Raw genomic sequence first — 8611 nt, forward strand, 5'->3', positions numbered from 1 at the left:
AATGATAAATCTTGCAATGACAAATATATGCAGCAAAATAATGCAAGTTGCAGATAAAATCTTATATTGATACATTTATATGACTGCAAAACATGCGAAGTAAATGTTGTGTATTGCTCTGGGATACACCTATAGAAACAGAGGATTCCACATCTCATTCAGTATAGTGGCTGTCTCTGAAAGGCCGTTTCTGTTGAAGGGAGGAACACAGGGGTTTCAGCCATATAGATAATGTTCTTTCTTTCCCCTTGAGCTTTGGAATGCTTTAACGGGGTTTCACTAAATTCCTTACAACTCTATTAATGTTTTACATTTTTTTTCTTTTTAAAGATCTTATTTATTTATTCATGAGAGACACAGAGAGAGAGGCAGAGACCCAGGCAGAGGGAGAAGCAGGCTCCTCGCAGGGAGCCCAATGTGGGACTTGATCCCGGATCCCGGGATCACGACCTGAACCAAAGGCAGGCACCCAACCGCTGAGCCACCCAGGCATCCCTTTACATATTTTTCTTAAAAGAAAAATGAGCAGACCTCTAAAATTAAATCTCTGGGACAAAAAAAAATCACAGGCTGAATGCTGAGCGGGTGGCAAAAGCAGCAAGGAAGAGCTGTGGAAGGGGAAGCTTCTGCATGGCCACCGACAGTGGACAGGCATGTTGACTTCCATGTAGAGGACCCAGGATCCCATAGAATATTGATCTTTAACGACTCCTGGGCTCCTAGCTGGTGAAAATGAGTTAATACTAGTATTTGAGTGTATAGATAACTTCAAATCCAACATATTGGTACTAATTTTTTTTAAAGATTTATTTATTCACGAGAGACACAGACTGAGAGGCAGAGACACAGGCAGAAGAAGCAGGCTCCTCACAGGGAGCCCGATGTGGGACTCAATCCCAGATCCCAGGATTATGACCTGAGCCGAAGGCAGGCACCCAACCACTGAGCCACCCAGGCGTCCCTGTACTAGTTATTTTACTATTGGTGACCCTATGACTCAGATTAAAGGTCTTATTTGTTCCAAGAAATGTGCCCTGGACTCCCTTTCCTTTACCTTTCATTCTCAACATCTGGCTGTGAGAAAATGGAAACAGCTGGAGACCTTCAGGTGGCATGGGGTGACCACTCTTTAGGCATCTCTGAGGAAAGGCATGCTCCTAGGAGAACCTAGATTCTCCTACTGCCCTCATCTCTTCCCATTCAGAAACCTGTGGCAGCTCAGAAATAGCTCAGACCCCCATGGTAGGGGCATGCATCCAAGAAGGCTGTGCAGCCCAGTCTTTGCCTCCTTATAGTATGGACAGAACAGAGTGTCACACAGCACACTAAAGTAAATGGAGTGGGAGAGGGCTTGAGTCAGAGGAAGCAGTATTCTCAGATACCTGTAACCCATTCCCTACCCAACCAGGCCCTTGGTGAACAGCTCTGCCTTGCTCTGGGTATTACAGGCTGGACTGCAGCCCATGAAACAAAACCTTGAACCTTCTGTTGCCTCTACCTTTAAAATACTAACATCTGGGACGCCTAGGTGGCTAAGGGTTGAGCATCTACTTTTGGCTCAAGTCATGATCCCGGGGACCTGTGATGGAGTCCCACATCAGGCTCCCCGGGTTCTCCTTCTGCCTATGTCTCTTTCTCTGTGTGTCTCTCATGATTAAATTTAAAAATCTTAAAAAAATAAAACACTAACGTCCAAAACTGGACGCTGATTACCACCAGTGTGATCTAAGCTATCATTTCCCACTTTGATTACTACATTGGTTTTAAGGGGCATTCTGCTCCCTCCCTCACCTTTTTAGCTCATTTTTTACACATAAACCAAAGTGATCCTTTGGTGAGGCCAGAGCTCATTAGTGCTCTGCTCCGAACCGTGGGATGGCTCCCCATTTCACTCAGAATCAGAGCCATCAAAAAAAAAAAAAAAAAAAAAAAAAAAATCAGAGCCATCACAATGACCCTAAGGCTGTCTGAAATCTGGCCCCTAATTGCCTGACTACCGTGCTGTTCCCCCAGCTGAGCCGTGGAAACCACGGTAGACAAATCTACAGGCAAGATGGATCAGGAACAAGGAGGAAAAGGTGGGGAGCCAGGGAAGCTGGAGCTGAGGGACACCTCAAACTCAGCCGGGAAGAAGGTTCCAACAGAGTCCCAAAGCGCTGTCACTGGATTTGGGGATTCCAGATTCAGCTAGAGCTGGAGGCTGGGGTTGGTGACTCAGCGAGTGAGGAGCCTTTTCATCCTCCTTGTCCAGGCTTTTCAGGAGTGGTTTGAATGACGGTTGCCAGGCAGAGATTTCGTTAACCGCGTTCTACGTTCTAGTCTTCAACGCCTCGCAATAAATGCTGACGCCAGATACGTCGCAACGTAGGTCGGTGGGTACTTAGGCTCCGATAAAGCTTCATCATCTAGATAGATTTGGGAACAATCCCTTGCATTCTAAACACTAAGGTTTCACGTGCGACAAGTTCCAAACCAGCCTCATCTGGAAAGGGGGATCAGAACAGCTACTTCCTCACAATATTGTAAATGGTAAGTGAAAGGACAACTTTGGAAGCGTTCAGACCTGCGTCCCGGACGCAGAAAACGACTAGACTTCGTCAAGTTCGCATTGCTAAGCGCAGCTACTCTGAGCCCCCATTTCACAGACCGCACACTGAGGCTCGCGGGGCCGCGACCTATTCAGGCCTTCCCAAGTTGGGCAGCGGCGGCGGGGAGGGTGGTGTAGGCCCAGGACAGAACTGTCTGGCTCAGCGGGGACCGGGATACTACTATACGCCCTGGAAAGACACTGACGCTGCAGAGGCCAACTCCAGGCGAACAGCTCCCGGTACCTGCCATGGCGGCGCTTCCGGACCAGCCGGAAGCTCACCGTCCAGAACTACAACTCCCAGCAACCTGCGCCGCGCGTCCTGGTCGACGTCGGGGGAGCGGCCGCCATTGTCCACTGCCGAGGTGAGGCGGTCGCTGAGGCTGTGGGGCCGCCGTTTCTGTCGCAGCGGAGGGATAGGAAGGACGGGAAAACGAGCTAGAAGACGCGACTCCGGCAATCCGGGCGGCGCCAGGGCAGATCCCGCACCTGCCCTTTCTGCGCCGGCTTCGCGCTCCCGTTTCCGTTGGTTCTCCCGCCTCCGGGCTCGCGGCAGCGCTGGGCCGGCTGGGCGGACCCGAGGAGCCCTGGACGTCGGGCCTGGCGCGGGGTCGCGGCTGTCGGCCCCGCACGCTTTTGTCTTCCCCGCCGCGCGCGAGGATCCCAGGTGCCCCGCGGGCCGAACCTTGGAGCGGAACAAAAGCCGGACGCCCCTGGCCGAGCGAGCCCGAGCTTGCTAAGTCGCCTGCCGAGCGCGCACTGGCGGGGACCGGCTCACGGGTGGGAGGCTGGGAGCCACGAACCAGGTAAGGCCAGCGGCTCGCTGCTACGAGCTCCTGAGCATCTCTCCTCCCCGGTGGTTGCAGATAAAATCGGGCGGGAGGCCAGGCAGCAGGTGATGAGGACGCCTCTGAGGCTGTTAATGGGCATGCACACCTTTCTTTCCCCAGCGGGTGTTTCTCGTCCGCGCGGGTCCACCGGAGGCGCGGAAGAACGACGTGGAACGTGGGAGGGGAACAGCCCCCATTCCCTTCAGCTTGCAGTGACGGCGGATTTTGTTAAGTTGCAAACAGCGGTGCAGCGTAGTATGCCTACTTTGAGTTTTGGCACAGATCCCGGTGTTCCTGGGGCCCAGTAGGCGTCCTGGTGCCTTATACACACTCCCAGGAAACCCAGAGCTCTGCCAGTTGGCCTTGGAACCCTCAGAGAGGTCTCGGGACTTGCACAAAGACTTGGAACCCAGGGAGTTTGTGGTCTGGGCTCTGAACCAGTAAACAGACAGGCTTGGGCCTGGTAGGTTTTGCAGATTGATTTCTTCTTTCCTTCCCTTCCTTACCTCCATCCCTTCCCTTTTAGGTAAAATTTGCATAACAAAAAATTAGCCGTTTTAGAGTACAACTTAGTGGTTTTGTTGTATATTTAAAGAGTTGTACAATAAAATATTATCTAATTCTAGAACATTTTCATCACCTCCCAAAAGAAATCTTTGCACCTATTAAGCGGTCACTCCTCATTCCTCCCTCCCTGGCGGCTCTAGGCAGCCACTGATTCATTGGGGGTGCATGTAGATTTTACAGTAATTTTTGTGAATCACCAAAAAGTTACTTCGAAGTTGTCACTCGCTGTCTCTTGGGAGCCATTGACAAATTTCCACCCTCTAATCCTGGATTGTGCTCTTTTTTCAGCTTGTTTAACTCCCTTTTCATTGTTGTTTTTGACTTGTAAATTTTGTTTTCTTATAATGCTCCCTGGAAGTCTTCTGTTGTTTCTGTGGATAGGCTGCCTTTTTTGTTACTGGTCCTTCTTCAGAGAAAGGACCACTTTTGTGTTTTCTATTTTTGTCGTTAGGTTGGTACTGCAATTGCATTCCGTGAATGAATCACCTGAATCAAGTGCACCTGGGAGGGCACCTGGTCCATTGATCCTGTGGGATGGCAGCCATCAACCCTTGGGCCTCCTGGGGTGAGTTCAAATTCTGTTTCTTCTGGGCCTCCTCAGCAGTGACCTGCTACTGCCAGGGGTCAAAGTGGCACAGGGGCTGAGGGTTTTGAGGAATTGGAGGAGGGTCTGTTGATCTTGGTATAGAATTAGAACTGAGGGATCCCTGGGTGGCGCAGCGGTTTGGCGCCTGCCTTTGGCCCAGGGCGCGATCCTGGAGACCCGGGATCGAATCCCACGTCGGGCTCCCGGTGCATGGAGCCTGCTTCTCCCTCTGCCTGTGTCTCTGCCTCTCTCTCTCTCTCTCTGTGTGACTATCATAAATAAATAAAAATGTTTAAAAAAAAAAAAAAGAATTAGAACTGAGTGAGATTTAAAAAGAAGAAACAACTTGGTTTTTGGTGAAAAGGGAAACGGTGTAAAATGCCACGTAATTTTTGTATATTTTATAGTCCTTTCCTAAGGTGTCTCATTAGTTCTAAGAGATTTTCTAATGATTTGTGGGATTTCTTAGAAGACCATCATACATCTGATAAGAATTTCTCTACCACTACCATATTTTTTTCTTGTTTTTATAGCATTGGCTTGTAATTTAGGAACAGTGTTAAATAGTGTGAGGTCAGTGGTATGCTATCTTTAAGTGAGGTTCCCTGTATTTATCAGTAAAGACACTGAGGGGAGTATCTTACTATGTAGATTTTTTAAAAATTAGGTAATGTTAAATATTTTATCAGATACCTCCTTAGTCATTTAAGGAGGAGCCATTTATTTATTTATTTATTTTATTTATTTATTTTATTTATGATAGTCACACAGAGAGAGAGAGAGAGGCAGAGACACAGGCAGAGGGAGAAGCAGGCTCCATGCACCGGGAGCCTGACGTGGGATTCGATCCTGGGTCTCCAGGATCGCGCCCTGGGCCAAAGGCAGGCGCCAAACCGCTGCGCCACCCAGGGAGTCACCAGGAGGAGTTATTTTACTATTGGTGACCCTATGACTCAGATTAAAGGTCTTATTTGTTCCAAGAAATGTGCCCTGGACTCCCTTTCCTTTACCTTTCATTCTCAACATCTGGCTGTGAGAAAATGGAAACAGCTGGAGACCTTCAGGTGGCATGGGGTGACCACTCTTTAGGCATCTCTGAGGAAAGGCATGCTCCTAGGAGAACCTAGATTCTCCTACTGCCCTCATCTCTTCCCATTCAGAAACCTGTGGCAGCTCAGAAATAGCTCAGACCCCCATGGTAGGGGCATGCATCCAAGAAGGCTGTGCAGCCCAGTCTTTGCCTCCTTATAGTATGGACAGAACAGAGTGTCACACAGCACACTAAAGTAAATGGAGTGGGAGAGGGCTTGAGTCAGAGGAAGCAGTATTCTCAGATACCTGTAACCCATTCCCTACCCAACCAGGCCCTTGGTGAACAGCTCTGCCTTGCTCTGGGTATTACAGGCTGGACTGCAGCCCATGAAACAAAACCTTGAACCTTCTGTTGCCTCTACCTTTAAAATACTAACATCTGGGACGCCTAGGTGGCTAAGGGTTGAGCATCTACTTTTGGCTCAAGTCATGATCCCGGGGACCTGTGATGGAGTCCCACATCAGGCTCCCCGGGTTCTCCTTCTGCCTATGTCTCTTTCTCTGTGTGTCTCTCATGATTAAATTTAAAAATCTTAAAAAAATAAAACACTAACGTCCAAAACTGGACGCTGATTACCACCAGTGTGATCTAAGCTATCATTTCCCACTTTGATTACTACATTGGTTTTAAGGGGCATTCTGCTCCCTCCCTCCCCTTTTTAGCTCATTTTTTACACATAAACCAAAGTGATCCTTTGGTGAGGCCAGAGCTCATTAGTGCTCTGCTCCGAACCGTGGGATGGCTCCCCATTTCACTCAGAATCAGAGCCATCAAAAAAAAAAAAAAAAAAAAAAAAAATCAGAGCCATCACAATGACCCTAAGGCTGTCTGAAATCTGGCCCCTAATTGCCTGACTACCGTGCTGTTCCCCCAGCTGAGCCGTGGAAACCACGGTAGACAAATCTACAGGCAAGATGGATCAGGAACAAGGAGGAAAAGGTGGGGAGCCAGGGAAGCTGGAGCTGAGGGACACCTCAAACTCAGCCGGGAAGAAGGTTCCAACAGAGTCCCAAAGCGCTGTCACTGGATTTGGGGATTCCAGATTCAGCTAGAGCTGGAGGCTGGGGTTGGTGACTCAGCGAGTGAGGAGCCTTTTCATCCTCCTTGTCCAGGCTTTTCAGGAGTGGTTTGAATGACGGTTGCCAGGCAGAGATTTCGTTAACCGCGTTCTACGTTCTAGTCTTCAACGCCTCGCAATAAATGCTGACGCCAGATACGTCGCAACGTAGGTCGGTGGGTACTTAGGCTCCGATAAAGCTTCATCATCTAGATAGATTTGGGAACAATCCCTTGCATTCTAAACACTAAGGTTTCACGTGCGACAAGTTCCAAACCAGCCTCATCTGGAAAGGGGGATCAGAACAGCTACTTCCTCACAATATTGTAAATGGTAAGTGAAAGGACAACTTTGGAAGCGTTCAGACCTGCGTCCCGGACGCAGAAAACGACTAGACTTCGTCAAGTTCGCATTGCTAAGCGCAGCTACTCTGAGCCCCCATTTCACAGACCGCACACTGAGGCTCGCGGGGCCGCGACCTATTCAGGCCTTCCCAAGTTGGGCAGCGGCGGCGGGGAGGGTGGTGTAGGCCCAGGACAGAACTGTCTGGCTCAGCGGGGACCGGGATACTACTATACGCCCTGGAAAGACACTGACGCTGCAGAGGCCAACTCCAGGCGAACAGCTCCCGGTACCTGCCATGGCGGCGCTTCCGGACCAGCCGGAAGCTCACCGTCCAGAACTACAACTCCCAGCAACCTGCGCCGCGCGTCCTGGTCGACGTCGGGGGAGCGGCCGCCATTGTCCACTGCCGAGGTGAGGCGGTCGCTGAGGCTGTGGGGCCGCCGTTTCTGTCGCAGCGGAGGGATAGGAAGGACGGGGAAAACGAGCTAGAAGACGCGACTCCGGCAATCCGGGCGGCGCCAGGGCAGATCCCGCACCTGCCCTTTCTGCGCCGGCTTCGCGCTCCCGTTTCCGTTGGTTCTCCCGCCTCCGGGCTCGCGGCCGCGCTGGGCCGGCTGGGCGGACCCGAGGAGCCCTGGACGTCGGGCCTGGCGCGGGGTCGCGGCTGTCGGCCCCGCACGCTTTTGTCTTCCCCGCCGCGCGCGAGGATCCCAGGTGCCCCGCGGGCCGAACCTTGGAGCGGAACAAAAGCCGGACGCCCCTGGCCGAGCGAGCCCGAGCTTGCTAAGTCGCCTGCCGAGCGCGCACTGGCGGGGACCGGCTCACGGGTGGGAGGCTGGGAGCCACGAACCAGGTAAGGCCAGCGGCTCGCTGCTACGAGCTCCTGAGCATCTCTCCTCCCCGGTGGTTGCAGATAAAATCGGGCGGGAGGCCAGGCAGCAGGTGATGAGGACGCCTCTGAGGCTGTTAATGGGCATGCACACCTTTCTTTCCCCAGCGGGTGTTTCTCGTCCGCGCGGGTCCACCGGAGGCGCGGAAGAACGACGTGGAACGTGGGAGGGGAACAGCCCCCATTCCCTTCAGCTTGCAGTGACGGCGGATTTTGTTAAGTTGCAAACAGCGGTGCAGCGTAGTATGCCTACTTTGAGTTTTGGCACAGATCCCGGTGTTCCTGGGGCCCAGTAGGCGTCCTGGTGCCTTATACACACTCCCAGGAAACCCAGAGCTCTGCCAGTTGGCCTTGGAACCCTCAGAGAGGTCTCGGGACTTGCACAAAGACTTGGAACCCAGGGAGTTTGTGGTCTGGGCTCTGAACCAGTAAACAGACAGGCTTGGGCCTGGTAGGTTTTGCAGATTGATTTCTTCTTTCCTTCCCTTCCTTACCTCCATCCCTTCCCTTTTAGGTAAAATTTGCATAACAAAAAATTAGCCGTTTTAGAGTACAACTTAGTGGTTTTGTTGTATATTTAAAGAGTTGTACAATAAAATATTATCTAATTCTAGAACATTTTCATCACCTCCCAAAAGAAATCTTTGCACCTATTAA

This window comes from Vulpes lagopus, chromosome 2 (genome assembly GCF_018345385.1).
Source record: "Vulpes lagopus strain Blue_001 chromosome 2, ASM1834538v1, whole genome shotgun sequence".
NCBI classification, from domain to species: Eukaryota; Metazoa; Chordata; class Mammalia; order Carnivora; family Canidae; genus Vulpes; species Vulpes lagopus.